The 22,973-nt window shown below is 39.8% G+C and overlaps 1 protein-coding gene across 2 annotated transcripts in view; it reads right to left on the reverse strand.

Moving 5' to 3' along the window:
• The window catches only part of CAPSL (calcyphosine like), a 38,188-nt gene extending 27,695 nt beyond the window's left edge, over positions 1-10,493 (reverse strand). For both annotated transcript variants that reach the window (XM_055119833.1, XM_004605548.2), the window contains exon 1: positions 10,372-10,493. The gene's annotated coding sequence lies outside the window, so the exon portion shown is untranslated. The remainder of the gene's footprint in view (positions 1-10,371) is intronic.
• Between the last annotated feature and the right edge of the window lie 12,480 nt (positions 10,494-22,973).

The following is a 22,973-nucleotide window of genomic DNA, read 5'->3' on the forward strand; positions in this document are numbered from 1 at the left end:
CTAATCTTTGGGATGTTATATAAGTCCTTAGTTAAATGTTATGACTTAAATAGTATGATTTAATGTTAATTAGTCATGACTCCATTTAAGAATAATGTTTTGTATATGGTATTGCCATGAGGTGTATTTTACATCATATGCTAATTTCACCTTTTTTAAATTTCATTTTGTTCACTCAACCATGCTTAGTATTTGGCTAGATAGAGTGGGTACTTAGGGCTTAAGGAGGCCCTCAGTCTGAGGATTGTTCAAATGTCATCTCTGTGTTTGCCCCAAGCTGTGTGTGCCCTGGGTGCTAAGCCTGTTGCATCCTAGTTTATGTCCTGAATTCATCATATGTTTATTCAACACTTACTATGTTATGAACAATGATGATGAGTAAGACCATAAAATTCCTTCTGGTGATAAATATTATTTACAGCACTTTTTAACTTTGTTGAATTTGAGCTATTGCTGATTTTCCAGACATAGCCCACTTGATTCAAAATTCTTTCTAATCTATCTCTAACAAGTTCAGTTTTAGCTAAGGTGACAGAGTAAAAAATTCCAGCCAAAATAAGTGACTTAAATGACAATGGTGAGAGCCCAAGAAGAGCTTTCTCATCTTTACCTCCTCCTGACTTGAATGATAATGGGATGTCTGGTGCAGTGGCAGCCTCTATGCCATCATGAGATAAGGGTTAGGAAGCACTGCACTGTAGCACTGCCATCCCGTTGTTCATCGATTTGCTCGAGCGGGCACCAGTAACATCTCCATTGTGAGACTTGCTGTTACTGTTTTTGGCATATTGAATACGCCAGGGGTTGCTTTCCAGGCCTTGCCATGCGGGAGGGATACTCTTGGTAGCTTGCCAGGCTCTCTGAGAGGGGCGGAGGAATCGAACCTAGGTCCACCACTAAGGCAAATGCCCTACCTGCTGTGCTATTGCTCCAGCCCACACACAATGATATTGTTCCTTTTTACAAGGGCCACGCCCAACAGTGCTCAGGGCTACTCAGTGTTAGGGACTGCTGCTGGAGGTGCTCAGGGGACCAAGGGGATCAAGTCCAGGTATCCCAAATATGAAGCATGTGCTTTGGCCTGCCTTTTGAGCCACTCCCCGATGTTGTCCATCTGAAGAGCTGAAGAAACTGAGTCTCTAGTTAGAAATTTCCAGGCAACTGGGGCCTGAGAGACAGGACATCGGGGAGGGTGCTTGTCATGCACACAGATGACTCAGGTTTGATCCCCAACACCCCAGAAGCTCCCCTGAGCACCACCAGGGGTGATCCCTGAGAACAGAGCCAGGAGCAAGCCCTGAGTATGACCAGGTGTGACTCCAACACAAAATAAATATAGCTAACAGATGACAAATATTTGTGTGCTGTGATTCTATTGGTTACCTAAAGAGCATGACAATGGAAAATGACATAAAAACCTTCCAAAAGTCCCCTGTTTAAGTTACCTATCTGTCAAATCAGTCTTTGACTAGTCTTATTGCTGGACTTCATGGCCTTATGCCTTCTGAACTAATATTCTGGTTCACACAAGTTGTGTGAACCAAAGGGTTAGGGAATCACAGAGAAACCCACTTAGAATCATAATATCACTGAGTTAGTGAAGCAATGCCAGCAACTGCCCGACTTCACACTGATATCAGATGGAAAAAACAAGCCTCGATTTGCTTAAACTACCGTTGGTCAGATCTTGTTACAAACAGCCAAAATATCCCTAAATAATGTAGCTGGTAAATCTTCTTTCTATAGACTTCAGATTGACCCAGATAGTGCCCTATACCTGGTAAAATAAGTAGAAGTGAGAAGAGTTTCAGCTCTCCCTGAAAGCTAGAAGAAATAAAGTAACTTCATTAGGGCCTCTTTTCTCAAAAACATGTTCTCAGCTCATAGCTATCTCTGCGGCATTTTGTCTATAAAGCCAAGTGAGAATAATGCCATAGCCTGACATACAAGGAGCCATGTAACTGACACAGTGGAATACAAAGCCATGTCTAATAAATACACAGAGGCCCTTGGGCTATGGGGTCCTTGTTAGAATGAGCCTCCGTGGGGAATCTCTGGAAGCGGGAGGCAGGTTAGTAGATGTCTCTTTACTGTCTTTTCTCCATCTCACTCTTCCCCTCCCAGTCCACCTTGAGTCTCTGGGGATTTTACCAGGAAATCACTTGCAATCTGTTCTGTGCCAGGAGTTTGCCAGAAGAGAGATCTTAAAGAAGCAGAGAAAAGTGTATGGATCTGAGCTTACTGAGGTAGGATAGGCGGGCAGGCTAAGTGGGGATGTGCACCTGCTCTCTGGTGAAGGGTATGGTGTTGGAACACTGTATGCATTAAATCGTATTGTAACAGTCTTATCTATTATGGTAGCACTGCACTGTCACTGCACTGTCCTCCAGTTGTTCATCGATTTGCTCGAGAGGGCACCAGTAACTTCTCCATTGTGAGACTTGTTGTTACTGTTTTTGGCATATCAAATACGCCATGGGGAGCTTGCCAGGCTCTGCTGTGCAGACCGGATACTCTCAGTAGCTTGCTGGGCTCTCCAAGAGGGACGAAGGAATCGAACCCGAGTTGGTCGCATGTAAGGCAAACGCCCTACCTACTGTGCTATCGCTCCAGTATATCTATTATGGTATCCAAACTAAATTTAAAAAAAAAACAGAAAATAAAATATTTAAATCATAAAAGGAAAGCAAAGATTTGATTATTAAATAAAAAATACAACAACAAAAAAAGATCAAAGAAAAGTTTTGTCCCAATTGCAATACTATGTTCATAGAAGTAACCATATGATTTCCAAGCACCCTGTGTTTTAGTTTCCTTGAGGCCTTAGCCTTGGTGATTTCAAACACACCCAAAGAACAAGCCCCAACTCTGTCATCTTCCTCCCTGTCAGATGACAATATGGCATTTTCACTACCACTTTGTCCCTTTTCAACGTCCATCACCAAGCTCACCTCGTACCTATTTTATGGTCATTAAAAACGCATCTTTGTGATCATTTGCACATTTCATGTTTAGTCAGAACCACTTAGAAATTCAGGTAATTATCTGTGCCCTGTGTGTGGTAAAGTATGCATCTAGAACACCAAGATGGGAAAGGAGATAAAGCCAGTGTTAGAGTATCAATATCATGCAGGCTGCTTATCAGAAGGGGCCTGTGCCCAGGTACTCAAAACAGAATGGGCTGTTGTCTCCAAAAATGATAGTTTTACTCTCCTTTATCATAAAAGGAGTTTAGAGGTAATTTAAAAGTTGCCAAGGTCCCAAGAAACCACCATCTTTCCAGCCTTCCATGACCTGATCCTCGCAGCAGCCTTAAGTGATCACAGAGCTGTCACAGCTCCAGCCATCAACGCCACACTTCAAGAGTCAGAGAAGAGGAGTGAGGACCAGAAGGATCAGTTCCCAGATGAATTGTCAATGTCACTGTCATCCTGTTGCTCATCGATTTGCTCGAGCGGACACCAGTAACGTCTCCATTGTGAGACTTGTTACTGTTTTTGGCATATTGAATACGCCACAGGTAGCTTGCCAGGCTTTACTGTGTAGGCCAGATACTCTGGTATGTTGCCGGGCTCTCCGAGAGAGGAGAAGGAATCGAACCCGGGTCGGCCTCGTGCAAGGCAAATGCCCTACCCACTGTGCTATTGCTCCAGCTCTCCCAGATGAATTAGTTTCTTTAAGTGGCTCCCAGCAGGCTCCATCCATCTCCCTCACTTAAAGCTAATTAGCCACTTCTACAAAGAAGTCTGGTGCAATGTCTGAATGTTCGTGACCCACTTTGGATATACTGAAAACCTCACTCCCAAGACTAATATTAGAAGGTGTGGTCTTGGGGAGGTGATTAAATTATGAAGGCAGAGCCATCAGAAAAAGAAATTGTGCCTTACAGAAGGAGTCCCAGAGATCCCTCGGCCCCTCCTGGAGGACATAGCCCAGAGTCCCAGCCATGGAGCAGAAAGCAGGCCCTCAGCTGACCATGCAGTCCCCATGACCTGAGATTTCCAGCTCTGAAACTGTGAGAACTCAATGTCTGTTTCCATTTGCCCCCAATCAGTGCTTTCTCCAGCAGCCCAGGCAGACAGCTACAGAGACAGCTGAGAGCTTTCTGGCATTTTCACTTCACTCTGTCTATCACTCAGCCTCTGTCTATAAAGAGGAACATTCTCATTAAGTTTGCAGTTTCTGCCCTAGTCGGCACAAGAGGAAGTCTATCGATGGCTTCCAGCATCCCACCCTCTTCTCCACAAAGCAAACAAGCATCACCTTTCATGTGGGCCTTTGTAAAGGACAACCTAAATTTTGGCAAACAGCCTAAAGATATCAAGATCTGGGACCTCACACTTATGCCTGCACTTGGTTTTATAAATCATCTGTGCTGGAGAATGCTCACATGCATTATATTTTGCCTGTCTGTAGCCGCTTGAAGGCAACAAAAGCAAAGATTTGCAACAGAGACCTTTTGGCCCACAAACCCTGAAATATTTAAAATCTGTTCTTGAGGAAAAAAAATGCTGGCCCAGGTTACTTTGTAAAAGACAACAGCAATAACAGGAACACTCACTCTGACTCTAGTGATCTGCTAAAACAGAGAGCTTTTTTGTAATCTGTACTTCACAAACATTCATCATCCATTTGTCTAGGACAGAAAATCAATCTGGTTTAAGGCAGATTTTGACAATCACTGAGAACAACTCACAATTTACAAAGTAATTTTATAGACAGAAATGATGGAGCAGGGCTATTTCTATTGTACAAAAAAAGGAAAACGAGGTACAAAGAAATTTTGCAGTTTTCCTCTTTCAGTCATTAAGGAGCCAAGCAAAAATTATGTTCAATATTTCCAAAAATATTTGTTGTTTTTTTTTTTCATAAAAAAGCAGAACTTTCGGCAAGCATATGCTGCCTGAGCCCATGTGCTGCTTGTGCCCATGTGGCCGAGCACATGCGGTGCCCAAGCACATGTGTCACCCGCATCTCCTCTCTTGAGATGTGTACTTTTATGCTTTTGTGTCTAGAGCTAGTATGTGTGTAGAGGTCTCTCCACCCTTGGAGAAGCCTACGTTCTCTCTTGAGCATGTTAGTCTTACTATTCTCTCTCCCACTTATCCCTTCCTCCTTCCCTCAAAAACCTCTAAATAAAATCTGTTAACTTCAAAAAAAAAAAGCAGACCTTTCTAATGGGCAAAGGAAAAACTGACACTTTTACAAAGAAGATATATAAACAGGAGACTTGGATGTAGTTTGGGACTTGTCTTGTGAGAGGCCCTGGGTTTGAGCCTCAGTCCCACAGGAATCAAACCGTCTACAAATAGCCACAGGGAAGTGAAAGGTGTCAAGCAACCCTAACTTCAGTGAAATATAAATAAAAACATCCCTGGGGCTGGAGAGATAGCACAGCTGGTGGGGCGTTTGCATTGCACACAACCAACCCGGGTTCGATTCCCAGCATCCCATATGGTCCCCTGAGCACCGCCAGGGGTAATTCCTGGGTGCAGAGCCAGGAGTGGCCCCTGTGCATTGCCAGGTATGACCCAAAAAGGCAAAAAAGTAAATAAACAAACAAACAAACAAATAAATAAATAAAAACATCCCTGACACAATACTTCACATCTTTTAGGCTGTTTGATTGTCAAAAAAGCAAGAGATCAGAACTGCAAGGATGTGGACACACAGACCCCCTCTGCGCACTGTCAATGAAAGTGTAATTGCAACAGCCATGGTGAGAAACAGTGCCTCAAAAAAATTCAAAGTAGCCTCAGGCCCAGAGAGATGGTGCAGAGCTTAAGTCGCTTGCCATACACCATATAAGTTCCCTCAAGCACAGCCAGGAGTCACCCCTGTGCACAAAGCCAGAAGCAGTCTTAGGGGGAAAAAAAGGAGGAGGAATTCTGCAATTCTATTTCCAGTTATAAATCTCAAATAAATGAAATCATCTCTTGGAAGAGATGTTTTCACCGTTCTATGTTCTTTCTATTATTTACTCACAATGATCAAGATACGGAATCAACTTAAGTGTCCACCGATGGGGGGGCTATAAAAGAAAGATCCTATTTTCTCACATGAAGCTTTGCAGTGGCCATAAAGCATTCATACAAAGAACCTGATTCAGAACCATACAGAGTTCAAAGCATACAGACATGCAATAGCAGACAAATTACGGAACTCTCTCCCCCTCTCTGTCTGCCATGGGAAGAGCTCCAGGTGAGGTCAGAGACACTCAAAAGAGCTTCCAATAAAAGGATAATCACCTATCATCTATTTCTAACCATTGGCATTGTGCATTGCAGTTGCACAGTGGAAAAATTTTATTTCTATTTGTTCAAATTATGAGAAGATGTAAGTGGGTGGGGCGTGGGGGCTGTCCCAGTCTAGGAGAATAAAAAGATACTGAGTGCCAATAGAATTGGCCAGAAGTGTCCAAGGTAATCCAAAGAATATCACTCACATCATAAATTTTTACATGTTTGGGAAGTGTCCAGAGAAGGCCTTTCCATAAATCTAAGCATCATTCTGTAATGCTTGTTTCAAATGCCAGCTTGTTTGCTTGTGATATGCAGAAAACTGCCTTTATGAAGCTTTGTTTTGTTGGGTTGTTTGTTGAGATTACATAGAAGAAAAAAATTACAAGAAAAAAATCACTAAGGCAAATCCTTATTTTAGTCATTAATAAGAATTTAAAGCCATAATTAAAACCAAAAAGCACAATCCACAAACTAAATTTTCCTCTTCCTTGCTTGTGAACTCTCACTCACCACCACAAGATACTGGGAGAGACACTCAAGTGTCAAGTTCAGTGACCCCTAAACACTCAATTATCCTCACTAAACATTGGGCTGAATAGTTAGTGGGCTTAGAATTGGGCTAAGAATGTTGAACTAAATATTCTTTCCGTCAAGAACCCTCCTGGATCCATTCTCCAATTATATGTTGCTGTAAGAGATTGACCCTTCAGAGTGTTAACCATATATTCTATTCTCTGGCTTCCAGCTGAATTCAACCAATGTGAGGCACCAGCAGAAGATCAGAGGACAGGAGAAGAAAGGGGTTGGAGTGTGATAGTCCCTGAACTTGTCAGTGACTCAACTCTTTCCCTCAGCAGTATCCCAGGCTAACACACCTGCTGAGATCCGGAAACTACCCTTTCAGGACCAAGGATAATTCTCCCTCCTTGCTATGGTCTCTGACTGTTTTATCATCCCTTATCTATATTCTTTAGCCTTAGTCACGTTTTTGTAAATTGACATTCCTTGAATTCTATTACCACTCCTGAATGTGACAACCATTTCCTGCCAAGAGGTGGCCTAGTATAATGTCTTTATCTGCTCTGGATCCTAGATTTGTTTAAGAAACCCTACTTCTGCAATTTCGCAGACAAGCATTCATCTTATTCCCAATTCTAAGAACTAAGGAACCTCACAGTCTCCTAGATACCACTTCCAACCCAAAACTCATTCTTTTATTGTATTTATATATGCATATAAATAAATATAAAGATACCTAATGTTGGATTTCAATAAAATATGTACATGCTTCAGCTATTTCTCTTTTTCTCACTCTTGAGACCATTTCATAACAACACTAGTTACATCCAATCTTACATTTGATGTCTCATAAATTTTAAAAGGAGTCTCATGCAGTCCTGAGTCTCAGAGCCTGATTTCAAATTCACAACAATTGAACATTTTTAAAGACCTACAGACTAGGTTTAATGTCCCTGAACCATTTCCATTGTTTTCCTTCATACCACTTGTTGCTTTGTGAAAAGGAATTGCCAACGCCTATGAAATAAACATTATCCTAGAATCCTTTTTACTCTCTATGCTGTGTCAGCAATGAAGTCCTGTAGAATTTCTGTCTTGACATTCTCTGCACTTTGTTACTTTGCTTCATGGCTGTATCACTGAAACCCAGGACCTACTCATCTCCCATTTCCTCTAGTCAGGTGGTCTCTTTGCTGGTCCTTGCCTGGAGTTTTACTCTTTAAACCCACCCAGAAAATGAGTCTCAGAGTTATCAGTACAAAAATGGGAATCGGAACTTCACACCTTGAACTAAAATGCTTTGGGTTTCCCCATTGTGTTCATGGAACACGCAAATGTCTCAGCATTTGATATATGCATCATTGGCCGAGCATTTTTCCAGCCCTTTTTCTAGTAATTTTTCATTTTTTTCAAAGTCTAGTCTACATTCCCACCATCGGTGAACGAGAGTCCCTTTCTTTCTGCATCACTCCAGCACTGGCTGTTCTTATTCTTTTGGGGGTGTGCCAGTCTCTGTGGTGCGAGATCATATCCCATTGGTGTTTTGATTTGCATCTCCCAGATGATTAGTCACGCAGGGCATATTTTCCATGTGCCTTTTGGACATTTATATTTCTTCTTTGAGAAAATTTCTGTTCATCTCTTCTACCCAGTTTTTGATAGGTGGTTAAGTATTATGTATGAGGTTAAGTATTATGTATGAGACCCTATCGGCATCAGCACTATAAACCACAGTGCAAAAACTTACTTTAAAAAGAAAAAGTGGGCACGCATATGCTGCTCAGGCCCATGTGCTGCCTGTGCCCATGTGTGTTGCTGAGTGCATGTGGCACCTAAGCACATGAGGTGCCGGAGCACAGGTGCTGCCCACAACTCCCCTCTTGAGACAGGTCCTTTCATACTTCCATATCTAATGTTGGGATGTGTACTAGGGCTCCCTCGCCACTGCAGAAGCCACTTTTCTCTCTTGAATGAGATTTTCCTTTCGCTCGTCCCCTCCTCAAAACTTCCAAATAAAATCCATTTTTACTTCATCAAAAGAAAAAGAAAATATGCTTCTCTGTAGAAGGAGACTGGTGGGTGGGAGGCAAAAGATGTGAGGGGGGGATTGGTGGAGGGAAGTGGAGAATGCTGAAGGAGCGGGTGTTGGAACACTGCATGCCTAAAGCCCAATCAGGAATAACATTGTAATTTCACGTAGAGTAAATTAAAAGGAAATTTAGTCTGCATACCCCCAAATACACCATGATGTTCTATGCTGCAGTGCCTTTGGCTTGCAGTCTCCTGTTCAGGAATATCTTCCCATTTTCCCTCTGTTGTTGGCCTGGAGAAGTTCCACCCTTCCTGCTATTATCACAACAGTGAAGCTTCACATAACCACACTAGCCAGAGTGAAACAGCCTATGTATAATACGTGCACACACACAAAGAAACTTTGTATGATGTGTGCAAACCCCAAATGGTATCCACATCGCACAGGATGTAACTCCGCTTTCAAAACTGCTTCTCCTAATACGCCATAAAATCTTTAAGTCCAAGGCTGTATCTTCTGTGTTTTCTTGTCAACACATTATAGGAGATTATCAAATTGCTCTTAAACCTGGTCATTAATATCGTTAAACAATTGCTATTAAGATATAAACATAAATACAAAGGAATGCCCACAATTTAAATCTCAATATGTAAAATGCACTATTACACCAAACATAAAAAAATAGATTGGCATAAATTACTTTGTGCTGTGTTATAATGAAGATTGATCAACATAAAAGTAAGGTAATGAAAATAATTTTAAAACAAAGTTACAAAAATGGAAATATTTCTCTCGTTATAGGGCTTTGGGGGAGACATGAGAGCTCTAAAATTTAGAATGTTTCATCTACTAATTAAAGTTTAAATGTGCTTCAGATTGAAGGAAAGGATAGAAACCTAAATAAATGGTGTTACCATTAAAGCTCCTTTTTAACTGTATAATTAATCCAATGAACTCTCTAATATCGTTTTGAACAACCCATGTCAGTTCAATTTAATAGGAATTCTGGTTCTTACCTAAGTGGCCAATTCAGCAGAGTATGGCAGAAATAGAACAGCTTTGATCATCAGCAAATTAAAATCTGAATCAAAACTCACTCTTTTCATTGATTTATGACTCAGGGATATTTAATTTCCTAATACTCAACTTTCTCGACATTCATAGCAGCTAGTTAGGCAGTTCTTCTCCTCTAACCTCTCATCACCGCACCCCCCCCACTCCCCCCAACACCTCTCTTCTCCACCCCCCTCCCCGCACTTCATACCCTGCCCAGAGTACCCAGTCCGGAGTGAAAGCTCAATGAAGTTTTTTCTCTGTGCTGAATGAAACTTAATTTTGTGCATTTTTATGTGTGAACCTCAGCAAATACCAAATACGTCAAAGCTTCTTCCCTAGTTCCTCGCCTAACAGCTTTATTGCCCTTCAGTCTTTTTTTCTTTTTTAAACAATGTCTTTTTAAAAAAGGAACATCTGTTGTTCTTTTTAACAGAGTAACATCTGTCCTTCTCCACCCCTCCACCTCCAGCTAAAATTAAAAAAGTGAGCAAATCAACACAGTGCAAGAAAACATTCATTTACCTTAAACGTTAATTTGTTGCCACCAGTTGCTTGGAACTGAAACTATGGACGCTCTCTCCTGCATCCGGGAGGACCATCCCTCCTACCTCCTTGCCTCCTCCCTCTTACCTTTTCTCTGTAGGCAGCCTGGTCCACCCACCTCATTCCCATTGGATGAACTGGAATCACTGTCACACACTCTGTGCCTTATTGGTTCTATTCACTGCCAATCCTTGTCCTGAGCCTGCCTTTTCTCTAGTTTACACTTGGGTTGCCTAGGAAATTCTGTGGCTGTGAAAGCCCAAGCTGTTTGCTCTGGGAGAGAAGCAGGAAGTTTAGCGGGCAACTGATTTTTCAAACAGTATCAAAACTTGCCTCGTGTGGTTTAGAAGTTAATGCTTAGCAAATCGTCGTATTTCTTTGAGGTGTCCCCTTTTGCCTATATGTTATTTGCAGATGGCTTTCCGCTAAGGTGTCTTATTGGCAATTGAGACATATCCCCCTACACATGGATGCAGGCAGGTGCACTTACAGAATTCAATGTCCTTCCTCCTTCTCCACATCCACACCCCAAGATTTTTCCGTTTATTTCTTCTTTTCTCTTTCTTCCGATATTATTTCTCTTTATATGCTGGTTCTTCAGCAATAACTTTGTAATCTAGTGGCATTATTTATTTAAAAAATACAAATTATGCTCTTCTCTATTATTAACAAGAACCCTACCGTCATCATTTTCACCCCTTTATTTCATTTCCACTATGAAATGGTGAAAAAAGGGGGGAGTATCAGAATTCTGAAAACCCAGAGTTCCACATCTGAAATTCTATATCCTCTCAGGCAAGTATCGCCATTGCTTTCTACAGTTATATCTGTCTTGTCAACTTCTCAAGCTTACTATAGAGAGCAAGAAAGTAGAATTCTGTGATTTTGTTTTGTTTTGTTTGGGTGCCACATCAGATACACTCAGGACTTACTCCTGTCTTACTCAGGGATCACTCTTGGTAGGATCGGGGACCATACGTGGTGCCAGGGATTGAGTCTGGGTAAGCAATATGCAAAGCAAGTGCCCCTATTCACTGTGCTTTCTCCCCAGCCCTTCCCTGTGAATTTTAATGAAGACAGTTTGATTGAGATATTTAGTAGGATGTGACTTGAGGAACAAGCTGAGGCAGAAAAGGCTACTATTCAAGAAAATGTCCTTTGTCTCTGGGTGGGAGTTTCCATGCTATTTCCAGAAGATCCCTGAGTCTGTCACAACTCCTATGCAGTAAGAGTTGGTGTCCTGAAGGAATTAGGTTATATTCATCACCACCCCAGGTTTGTTCTGAGTATTTTCTCTCATTGTTACATGCTCAGACACAAACTCAATACTGCAGCTGACTTCCTGGTCCTAATCTATACATCCTGCTTTCACACAGTGAAAAAAATAATGATGAAGATAATAAGCTAGCACCTACTGGAACAGATGCGCTGCAATGACATAGGCTGTCATTAAGCAGTAAGATGACAGAAAGTCCACAGAGAGCCCTTCATGTAACAGGAGAAAATCTGGTTTATATGACACCTTTTCACAAGTACCCAGCATGACACCTTGTACAAACATGAAGTCAGGACCAAGAATGTGATTCAGCAAACAGAGCAAATTTGCAGATTTGCCTTAGCAAATGTATGAAGCCTGGGATTCAACTCCTGGAATCACAATTCCCACCCAAGAAATAGAAATTTCCAATATTAAATCAATCTATCTTTGTTGAATCAAGTCTTTGAACAAATTAAAAACGTTTTCATATTAAGGATATTTGATACATTAAATCTTCTTTACAGAAATGGTTCATATCTTTGGCTAAGTAGATATCTAAGTAGATAATAGATATCATCTTATTTGTTTAAGATGGTAAGTATCCTTTGGAACTAAAAAGTAAAATAGTACAGCAAGTAGGGCAAATGCCTTGCCTGTGGCTGACCCCGGCATCCTATGGTCCCCTGATCACTGCCAGGAGTAATTCTTTAGAGAATGACTAGAGCTAGGAGTAACCCGAGCATAGTTGGATGTGCACCCACCCAAAAAAAAAATTATAATTGTACCAACTACTTCATTTTATATGAATAAGAGAAATAACTTAACCATTTCTCAATAGCCTGAAATTAGAATGTGGTAAGTGAAACAGCAGAAAGTTAGTATACAGGGAAATCATATGACATTCAATGTAGATAAGGGCACAAAAAATTAATATGCAACATGACTGATAGTAATAGATTAAAATCGAGATCAGTAATAGAAGGAAACAGAAATATCTTGAGCTTAAGTTTAGAATCTTAGAACATTCCTCCCTGCCTCAGAAGACAGTACAGGTTTGAGGTGTGGTGCATAGCTTGCGTATGCTTGACCCTTACTCAGTAACACATGTCCCAGCACAGTCAAGCACAGCCCCTGGTGGTCTGGAGGGCATGGTGCGAAGATTCCCACATGCTTGTGTCTTAGGATTCAGTATAAATGCCTGGTTGGCCCAGAATCACCTGGAACGTCCCCTTAGTCCCCTTAACACTTCTTGGGAAGCCCCCCCGCAAAAATCTATGCTTCTAAATATATGCACTTTATATGTAAACCTTTATATGTAAATCTTTATGAATGTCATGTCTCATTCTCATTAAAGCTAAAAAATTAAGTATTTTGCCTGTGCTTATGCTTATAATTTCTCAAGTATGTAATGCTGTTATAATTATGGAAGGAGCCTGATCTTTCACAAAATAAAGATGAATTGGGTCTTTATGTGTGAACTTGATGCCTAATCTTAGACTGCATTGTATTAGTCCTCTGATTCTCCAGGAAATCGTTCTTCATATATATATATATATATATATATATATATATATATATATATATATAATCTCTTACCTCTTTAAACCTACCCCAGCTCTATAATTTTGAAAATCATTACAATGTATTTGTTTTCAACTATTTTCCATCTTGGACTCTGGGCTCAACAGGACCTGGGAGCAGAATCCCTCTGCCTGCTTCCCCCAATCTCCAGCGACCAGAGGTCACACTCATAAGCCACCTCCTGCCAGATAATCTCCTCATCGGCCACCCTCTAGAACTCATGGCTGCTTCTCCCGGAAGGGAGAATAAAATGAGGCACCCATAACCATGCCACCAGACTCTGCACCAGAGGTGCCCCAGAGTGGGGCAGGTGAGAGCCCTCCCCACCCCAGCCCCGACAGCCAACCTCCACTACTCCACCACTGCCATGCTCCAGGCCGCTTTCCACACCCTCGGGCTGAGTCTCACACGAGTGAACATATTCCTGGACCGCTCTTCCGTGACACATCATCATAAAGGGAAATGTGTGTATATATATATGTATATATATGTATATATGTATATATGTGTATATATATGCATATATGCATCGGAGAGCCTGGCAAGCTACCAAGAGTATCCCGCCCACATGGAAGAGCCTGGCAAGCTCCCTGTGTCGTATTCGATATGCCGAATACAGTAACAATAACAGGTCTTATTCCCTGACCCTGAAAAGAGCCTTCAATCTTTGGGAGAAATGTATAAAGAGAGGCTACTAAAATCTCAAGGCTGGGACGAATGGTGACCTTACAGGCACAACAGGATGACAGTGATACAGTGATTTCCCATGTGACTGCACTTTTTAACATTCCCATTAGCAATAGAATGAATGCATATGATCTGCAGCTCTGTCTGATGACTAATGCATTAGGTAACTTTATATGTGATTATTGCTATTTGCATACCTATTTCTACTAAGTGCCTGTCCAAATGTTTTTAATATAATGATTTTTAACACAAAATCATAACATTTATTTAGATATCCTAGATACAAGAACATAGAAATATCATAGAAATGTGCTTCAAATATCTTCTCCCCGTTCGTGCATAATTTTATTTTTTGGTTCTCTTACAGATATTATGAGGAGCGAAGATTTTTAATTTTGACAAAATCCAATTTATCAAATATATTTTATCTTTTAACCTTTTATGTTCTAAATAATTTTTACTTACCATACTAGTGCAGAATTCTTTTTAGAGTTCTTATAGTTTTGACTTGTTATTTTTTTTGGCATATCGAATATGTCACAAATGGAGATATTACTGGTGCCTGCTTGAGCAAATCGATGAGCAACAGGATGACAGTGATACAGTGATAGTTTTGACACTTACATATAAATCTGACACACTTTAAGTTTAATTTTGTTTATGGTATAAAGAAATATCCATTATCTTTCTACAGTAAGTGAAGTTAAAATTCATAGGGACATGCAATCCTTATCGCACAATTTTCTGAGAAAACTTTTCTTTCTCATTGTCTTTCTGTCTTTCTCAAAATTCCACTCCACCTATTTATGTGCTTCAATTTCAGAGCATTTTATACGTGCCCATAAGGGTAGCCAAAAACAAATGACGAAAGCTTGTATTTCATGTAAGGGGAGGCTGGAGAAATGTTTAACCGGGGAGTGATTTAATCGTTTTTCAATGTCATCAAACTAGCTGATCCAGTGGAGAAGGCATGAAGGGAACAAATCTGGAGAGATTATTCTGATTCACTGACCACTATTAATCAGGCTTCAGGGATGAGGCTAGGGCCCAGTCTGCTTGAGTTACAGCGATGGTCTCAATAAGTTTGCAGATGCTCAGGGTGAATAACAAGGTGGGAATGAGAAGGAGGAAGTAGCAGGGAGCACCTGTCACTTGACCCCTGTGTTGTTTATGAGGGGGAAAAAGTCGTGGCTATTTACTTCAATGGCAACAATAGGACAGCTTCATGTCTGTCCATCAAGCAACTCCTTCTACAGCTAGGTTTTTGAAATTTTATAAAAAACGCACGAGCGCGCACGTGTGCACACACACACACACACAAACACATATATAGTTCCTGGCTCTGTGACATTCTTGCAACAACAGAACTCATAGAGTAAGTAAACACCAGTCACCCAATCTATGTACATTCAAGAAAATCCTGTCCTCACATTGGCAAGTATCTTTTACAATTTCTGCAAGAATATTTATAGGACCTGCTTCATCTTTTTATTTAAATTATTTCAAGATGTGTTTCACAATCTCAGAATTGAGCAATTAGAAACTATGGTTTCCAGGGACATCTGCTGTGTTTGATGTTTTCTTCGGCATGTTTTCATCCCTAAATGCAACACATTTTAGACTAGCAAGGAGAAATTTAATTACATCTACAAATGCAAAAGCAAATATGAGGGCACACTCATCAGAGGGTAAAAAGATTTCCTGAAAGCAACACACCACCGAGGAAGTTTGGAGTTATAGGTTAGGAGATGGGATCAAAACACTGAAAAGGTCAAAAACACGTGCTCTGCAAGTAGGAAGCCCAGGTTTGATTCCCAGAACTGTGTCATCCCCCAAGGACCCACCAGTGAGCCCCAAGCAACTGACTCAAGAAAACCTCCTGAAAACACACTGGGTGTGGCTCAAAAATAAATAAAATGATAAAGTGATTGTTTAAAAAAAAAAGAGCCAAGGCAAGCAAAGAAAATATTGCATAAGAATTCTAAAGTGTTTACTTTTGGTATGTGGAGGGTTGGGGGGGGAGGGTGCTGGGGCCCAACCCAGTGGTGCTCAGAGCTTACTCTTGGCTCTGTGCTTAACCATCACTCTGGGCTCAGGGACATAGTAGATGGTGCCAAGGATCAGACTCAGGTCAGCCAAATGCAAAGCAAGAGCCTTACCCGTTGTACTATCTATCTGGTCCTTCCTTAGCATATTTTTTTCTTGTTTCTTGAACTAGGCACTAAATCTAATCCCTAAGAATTTATGGCATTTAGCAATACCAAGAGATCTCAAAGTGTACTGGAACCTTTGGCATGATAATTTGAGAAACATTTACTCTTCATGTTTCTATATATAGGTTTACAGGCCTAGATTTTGTGCAGATTTCTCGGTAGAACCCATTTTCAAAAAACAGAACTCAGGGGCTGGAGAGATAGCACAGAGCATTTACCTTGCACACGGTCCACCCGGGTTCGATTCCAGGCATCCCATATGGTCCCCTGAGCACCACCAGGAGTAATTCCCGAGTGCATGAGCCAGGAGTAACCCCTGTGTATCACCGGGTGTGACCCAAAAAGCAAAACAAAAAAAAAAGCAGAACTTAGTTCTGTAGGAAGTGAACTATACTAAATCATACACCTCCCTCTATGCAACCATCCATCTATCCATCCATCCATCCATCCGTTCATTTATCCATCTATTCATCCATTCATCCATCTGCCCATACACACATATTTACATACATAAATCTCTACAACCCCATGCCTCTTCCACCCAGATCCCCCATTTTTCAGAAACTGCCCCTGGCACCATGTAATCCCATCAATAGCCAACATCCAGAGACTATAAAACCAAGCTTTCAGACATCTTACAGCCTAGTTCTCCCTCTCGGAGAACCTGGCAAGCTACCGAGAGTTTCCTGACTGCATGGGAGAGCCTGGCAAACTCCCCGTGGCGTATTCATATGCCATAACCAGTAACAATGCTGGGTCTAATTCCCCTGACCCTGAAGGAGCCTCCAATGTGGCACTGTTGGGAAGGAAGAGTAAAGAGAGACTTCTAAAATCCCAGGGCTAGGATGAGTGGAGATGTTACTGAGATCCTCGAGAAAATTGACGATCAACAGGATGCTGATGATGATGAAACTCCATGTGTTTCTGCTTCTCCTATCTCTGTTCTCTTTTACTCCCTTTTCTTCTCCCTCTGAAATAAATGGTAGTGGAAAATTCCAATGATGGCATCTAAGTCTCTTTCCCTCATTCATCTAAACAAAGGTTATCACACATCTCTCTAAAGATTCAAATTAATTACACATATACACATATACACATATGTGTGTATATATACGTCTATATATATATATATATATATATATATCACTGTCACTGTATCACTGTCATCCCATTGCTCAAGTGGGCACCAGTAGCATCTCTATTGTGAGACTTGTGTTACTGTTTTTGGCATATTGAATATGCCCCAGATAGCTTGCCAGGCTCTCCAAGAGGGGCAGAGGAATCAAATCCAGAGGAATCGAATCCAGGCCAGGTCGGCCACGTGCAATGCAAACGCCCTAGCCTCCAGCCCATATGCGCTGGAGGCTAATTTTATATAAAATTAAACTAACAGGACAGTTTACCAGGTCCAGAGGTCTGATTCCCCATCATCAAATCAACAGGCCTCTATGGAATGAGGAATCAGATCTCTACAGTCCAGGACAAGAAAGCTCTTATATGCCTGCAGTTTTATTCATCATTCCCATAGTCCTGCTTTAGAGTCACCCCATTTCAATGTTGTGAGTAATTCATCTTCTTAAAAAATATTGTACTGAGAGATACTTACTACATGGATTCACTGTGTATATTATTGTACAAATGCAAACCTTTTAAACAAAAACATCCTACCAGGGCCACAATTTGACTGAAGCAAAAGAGTCCTGTGTGTACTATGTAAGAAAATCCTCAATCTGAAAGCTACGTAAGTACTGCCAGCAAACCTTCTCAATCCTGAAAGTGAGTACTTCCCTTAACAGTGTGCCTCACTAGCCTCATCCAACCTTAGTCCCAAGTTCCACTGGAAGAGAAAGTCACCAACTATATGTTTGAAGACCTTTGCATAATAAGCATCCTCATTTAGTGCTCAGGTTCTGGTTTCAAAGCTTTGGCCATTATGTCTCGAATATACACAGAGCAGGGGCCGAGAAAATTCAAAGGCGAAGTCAGAGTTAACAAGCCACTATTCTGCCTTCCTTAGAACATAAGCCAAAACTGACCTAGAGCCTTCTGGAAAATGCTCCTTGATGGTGTTGTCAAATTAAAGATGGATTTTCCATTGTCTCTGGAAGAAATCAAAGAACATCAGAGAATTCTTTACTTGACCCCAGAAGTCCATGTGGTCAGTTAGAAAGCAATTTCCAGTGGTTTCGTTCCATTTAAACAGTGCTCAAATTTGTGTCGATAAGAAAGAAAGTAAATAATATTCATTGGAAATGTCAGTTTCACAAGACATAGAAAGATATAGAAATACAAAGAAAGTAATCCAGTTTAATAAGAGTAAATCTAGGGGCTGATAGCAGAGTGGGTAGGGCGTTTACCTTGCACTCCACCAACCCGGGTTCGATTCCCAGCATCCCATGTTGTCCCCCGAGCACTGCCAGGAGTAATTCCTAAGTGCAGAGCCAGGAGTAACCCCTGTACATCACGGGGTGTGACCTAAATAAGTAAATAAATAAATAAATAAATAAAGGAGTAAATCTAGCAGTAATCTACCTGTTCTACTACTGCCCACAAAAAGCCTCAGCTCTGGTCACTCCAGTTTTTTACTCTATGAAATGGTCCAATTCTTTCTTTTTCTTTCCTTTACAACTCAATCCCCAACCACTCTCTGTGTTTGTTCATTAGAAAATATTTTTTTGAACTCCAGTTCTTGATAGGGGCACTGTTGAATTATATTAACTGAAAATGTGTCACCGGTTAACCTTCTGCCTAGGGGTCTACTTTAACCCTAAGCCTCTGGTGTATTTTATATTTTTATATTTGATAAGATGCTTTGTTTTGTTTAAAGTTAATCTATACATTGATTTTTTATGCTTCTTTGTTTACTTACTTAAACTCTGGAAGTCACTTAATGCCACAGTCACATAACTATTGACTAATTAGCATTTATAAAAATCAGTATGCATTCTGCACATGACATATTTGCTCCATGGGATTCTTTGATCACATTACAAGTCAAAATATCAGGGCCACAGTGAAGTGCAGCAGGTAGGGATTTTGCCTCGAATGCAGCCAACCTGGGTTTTATTCCTTGCATTCCAGATGGTTCCCAAGCACTACTAAGAGTGGTCCCTGAGTACAGAGTCAGGAATAAGCCCTGAGAACTGCCAGGTATGGATTAAAACAAAATAATAAATTGATTAATTAATTTAATTAAAGTGAAAATCTCCATTAAAAAAGGAATTCCATTATTCTATGACTGAGGGTAATGAAAAATATAAATTCTGATTTTGAGATATATTATTGCCATTTCTACATTAATGCAATCTAAGGTATCTAAATACAACTAAGCTTTACTGAAATAAGATTAACTTTGACTATCCATAACCATTTTTCTTATTTTCCTATTACTACATAAATATGATCTGTTTCTTATTTATACAATATAAGGGGAAATAAATAAAAATACACATCTGCAGTTTAAGAAACTAGCAGTGTAAGGTATAAGAGCTCAGACTTCATGGACTTGCAAGTTTCAGAAGATCAAGAAAGTCAGTAGCCTGGCACACCAGTAACTATAAACCACTGAATTGTCACAAAGCTGATTAGAGAAGACAGACTGAAAACTCTTTAGCAATCTGGAGATCTGTGCCTGACCTTCAACATCAATATTTAGTCATGCAGTGAACATGACTAACTGAAATCATTTTCTGCTGTGTGATTTAAAAAATTTACATGATGAAGGATTTTTTGCCTAATATTTTGGATACTCTTAGTAAAGCTGTTAAAATTCCTAAAATATGATTTTTAAGTCATATTTTAAATGAAGCTAATAGAAAAAATGCAAAAAAGCATAGCTACCTATACTTGTGCTAAAAAATATGTGGGTAACATTATAGGGGAGAAAAGACAGGACACAAATTATATAAATAAAGCATGATAGAGACTTGAGCATCCATTGAATAGGGTAAATCAGACTTATCAAGGAAGGACAGTAATATTGCAATTTGAGTAAGTAAAAGACTGTCAGAAAATGATTTCTTGACTAATACATAGAATTTTCAGGAAATAAAGAGTAATTAATTGTAATTAACCAAGATGAATATCTTTATGCTTTTATGTCTAAGATTAATTAGGTAGTATCACCTTTTGTTCCAGATGAAGCAAAATGAATTTTTTTCCCTTTTAAAAGAAACCCATTTTCAACTTTTGAAAAAGAAAAAAAAACAATTAAAATTCAGGGCTGGGGATGTTACTCAGTAGTAGAGCATTGACCTTGCCACTATCAGGCTCTCCGTTCAATCTCCAACACTGCAAAAATGAAAACAAAATCCCCAAAATTAAAATTTAAAAATATTTTAGTAATCAACATATATGAGGACAACAGAGGAAATATAATTATGAATTATATATTCAGTGTTGCTGAAGTACCTGTGTTCCACTGTTGAGGAGATCATAAGGAAGTGAACAGCTTCCACTTTCTACAGACATACTTTACTGTTTAGAGTGGAAGAACACTAAAAAGTAACAAAGATTCTCCAGTGACTGAACTGGTAGATTTGGTAGCAACTACTTCTATATCCGACCATCTACTCATCAGTTTCTTATCCATCCGTTCATCTGGCCAGCCAGCCAGGAATCAGCAACTCATTTTTATACACCTAGTACAAACATGCATGAATCTAGCTAATCATTTGTAGCACTAAAATAGTGACTCTGGTTCAAATAAAAAAATTCTGTCATGAAAAGTTTCTTGTATGTAGATAAACAGTTTCTCCTTAAATAGTTTGTTAGAGTCGTCATGTGAAAATCAAAAAATTACTTCAATATGGTTTTTTTCTTCTCTTTAAAATCTAAGGAAGTATCAATGGGTTAGAAAAAAAAGTAAAGCTATCACACAACAAGGATAAACATTAGCATGATGCTATAAACATGTCTTCATTTCAATGTTATATTTGTTTAATTTTTTCTTTTAAAATTATTTTTAAATTTAATTTTTTAAATTTTTAATTGAATATATTTAATTTTAAAATTAGTTTTTGCTTCGTTGCTTTCTTATTCATTCAGATAACAAACCCAGAAACTTCAGAAATTTTTATTTTCAATTTAAGTATTTATTGCTTATTATTTATTAATTTATTTATTAATTTATTTATTTTATTATTTTTTATTATTTCAATTTCAATTTTTATCTTAAATTTGAGGAATCAAAAGAGCTATGCTTGGAATATCACATTTCACTCAAGTGAGAGAAGGAATCCAGAGCTCCAACCTCCGTCGACGATTCAAAATCAGGGACACCATCTCGTTTGCCAAGGCGTCAAAACTCGGATGGATCGGACACATAATGCAATTTAGAGATGACCGCTGGACTAGAGCTGTTAGGACTGGATTCCTCGGGACATCAAAAGACAGCGTGGCCTCCCGCCTACAAGATAGTCAGACTCCTTCGTCTGAGGCTCTTCCTGTTCCTGGAGCAAGCAGATGCTTATGGGCTACACTAGCATGCAACAGGGACAGATAGAGACGTTACTGGCGCCCACTCCAACAAATCAAAGATCAATGGGATGATAAGTGATACAAGTGACAAGTGAATTTAAATTCTTTTTTCTTTTCTTTTCCTTTCTCTTTTTTCTTTTCCTATTTTCTTTTTTTTTTTCTATTTACTCCTTGCAGTGCTCAGGGAACCGTATGTAGTGCCTAAGATCAAACACAGGTTAGTTACATGCCAGGCAAGAGTCCTACCCACTGTACAATGACTCTGGCTCCTAAAGTTTAATTTTCAATGCAAAGTTTCTTCCAAGTTTGACCTTGACTTCTTGATGATAATGTCAACAGCATGCTGCATAACATTGTAAATCTTCCAGTTTTGCCATAGTCACATTTGTGGGGTATTCCTTTTAGGACATTGCCCATTCTCTTTATGTCTATAATAATCATCTTTCTTGTAGATCTGCATGTATGTGGCCAAAGGAACAACTCCATGTTGTTGTTGTTGTTGCTTTGCAACCTAAAGTAGCATATTCACTGGTTCCAAGAAGTAGAAAATGGATGTCTTTGGACATTACCTTCACCCAATGTTCTGTACTCTACCACAAACACTCATATACACTCTACATGCAAATTATATTCACTGCATCCCAACATTTCTAAAAGTCTCAAACCATTATACAAAAAACTCATAGTTCAAAATCTCATCCTAATATGATTTGCTCAAAAATTCCAAATTAGGGGCTGGAGTGATAGCACAGCGGGTAGGGCGTTTGCCTTGTGTGTGACCAACCTGGGTTCGATTCCCAGCATCCCATATGGCCCCCCAAGCACTGCCAGGAGTAATTCCTGAGTGCATGAGCCAGGAGTAAACCCTGTGCTTTGCCAGGTGTGACCCAAATACCAAAAAAAAAAAAAAATTCCAAATTAGACCATGAAACCAATTTATTAAGCACGTGTAAGAGTTGTATATGGTCCATCCAGGAACAAAAATGCTCTTCATCTTTGTGGATTTATGATTTTAAGAAATTGCTCCTAATAAAGTCATTGTGGGGAAGGCAAAAGTATAGCAGTTAAAGACAGTATTATTGAAAATGGAACAAAATAAAAGGGAGAGAAGGTCACAGGAAATGTTGACTGTGGACTCCTGCCTGGGAACTCTCCACTCACTGCTCTTTTCTACCAGGCTGTGTGCACTCCCAAAGTGCTAGTTATTAAGTCAACACCTTCCTTTCCTCTGTCACCAGCTTTTTAAAAATGTCTCTAAGCATAGTGGTGAGTCAGTGCTGGTAAGAACAACCAAAACTTGTAGTATAGCACCAACTTCTGGAAAACCAAAGAAGTGTTTTAAATTGACTGTTAAATTTTAGAGT

Source organism: Sorex araneus, chromosome 1 (genome assembly GCF_027595985.1).
Source record: "Sorex araneus isolate mSorAra2 chromosome 1, mSorAra2.pri, whole genome shotgun sequence".
NCBI classification, from domain to species: Eukaryota; Metazoa; Chordata; class Mammalia; order Eulipotyphla; family Soricidae; genus Sorex; species Sorex araneus.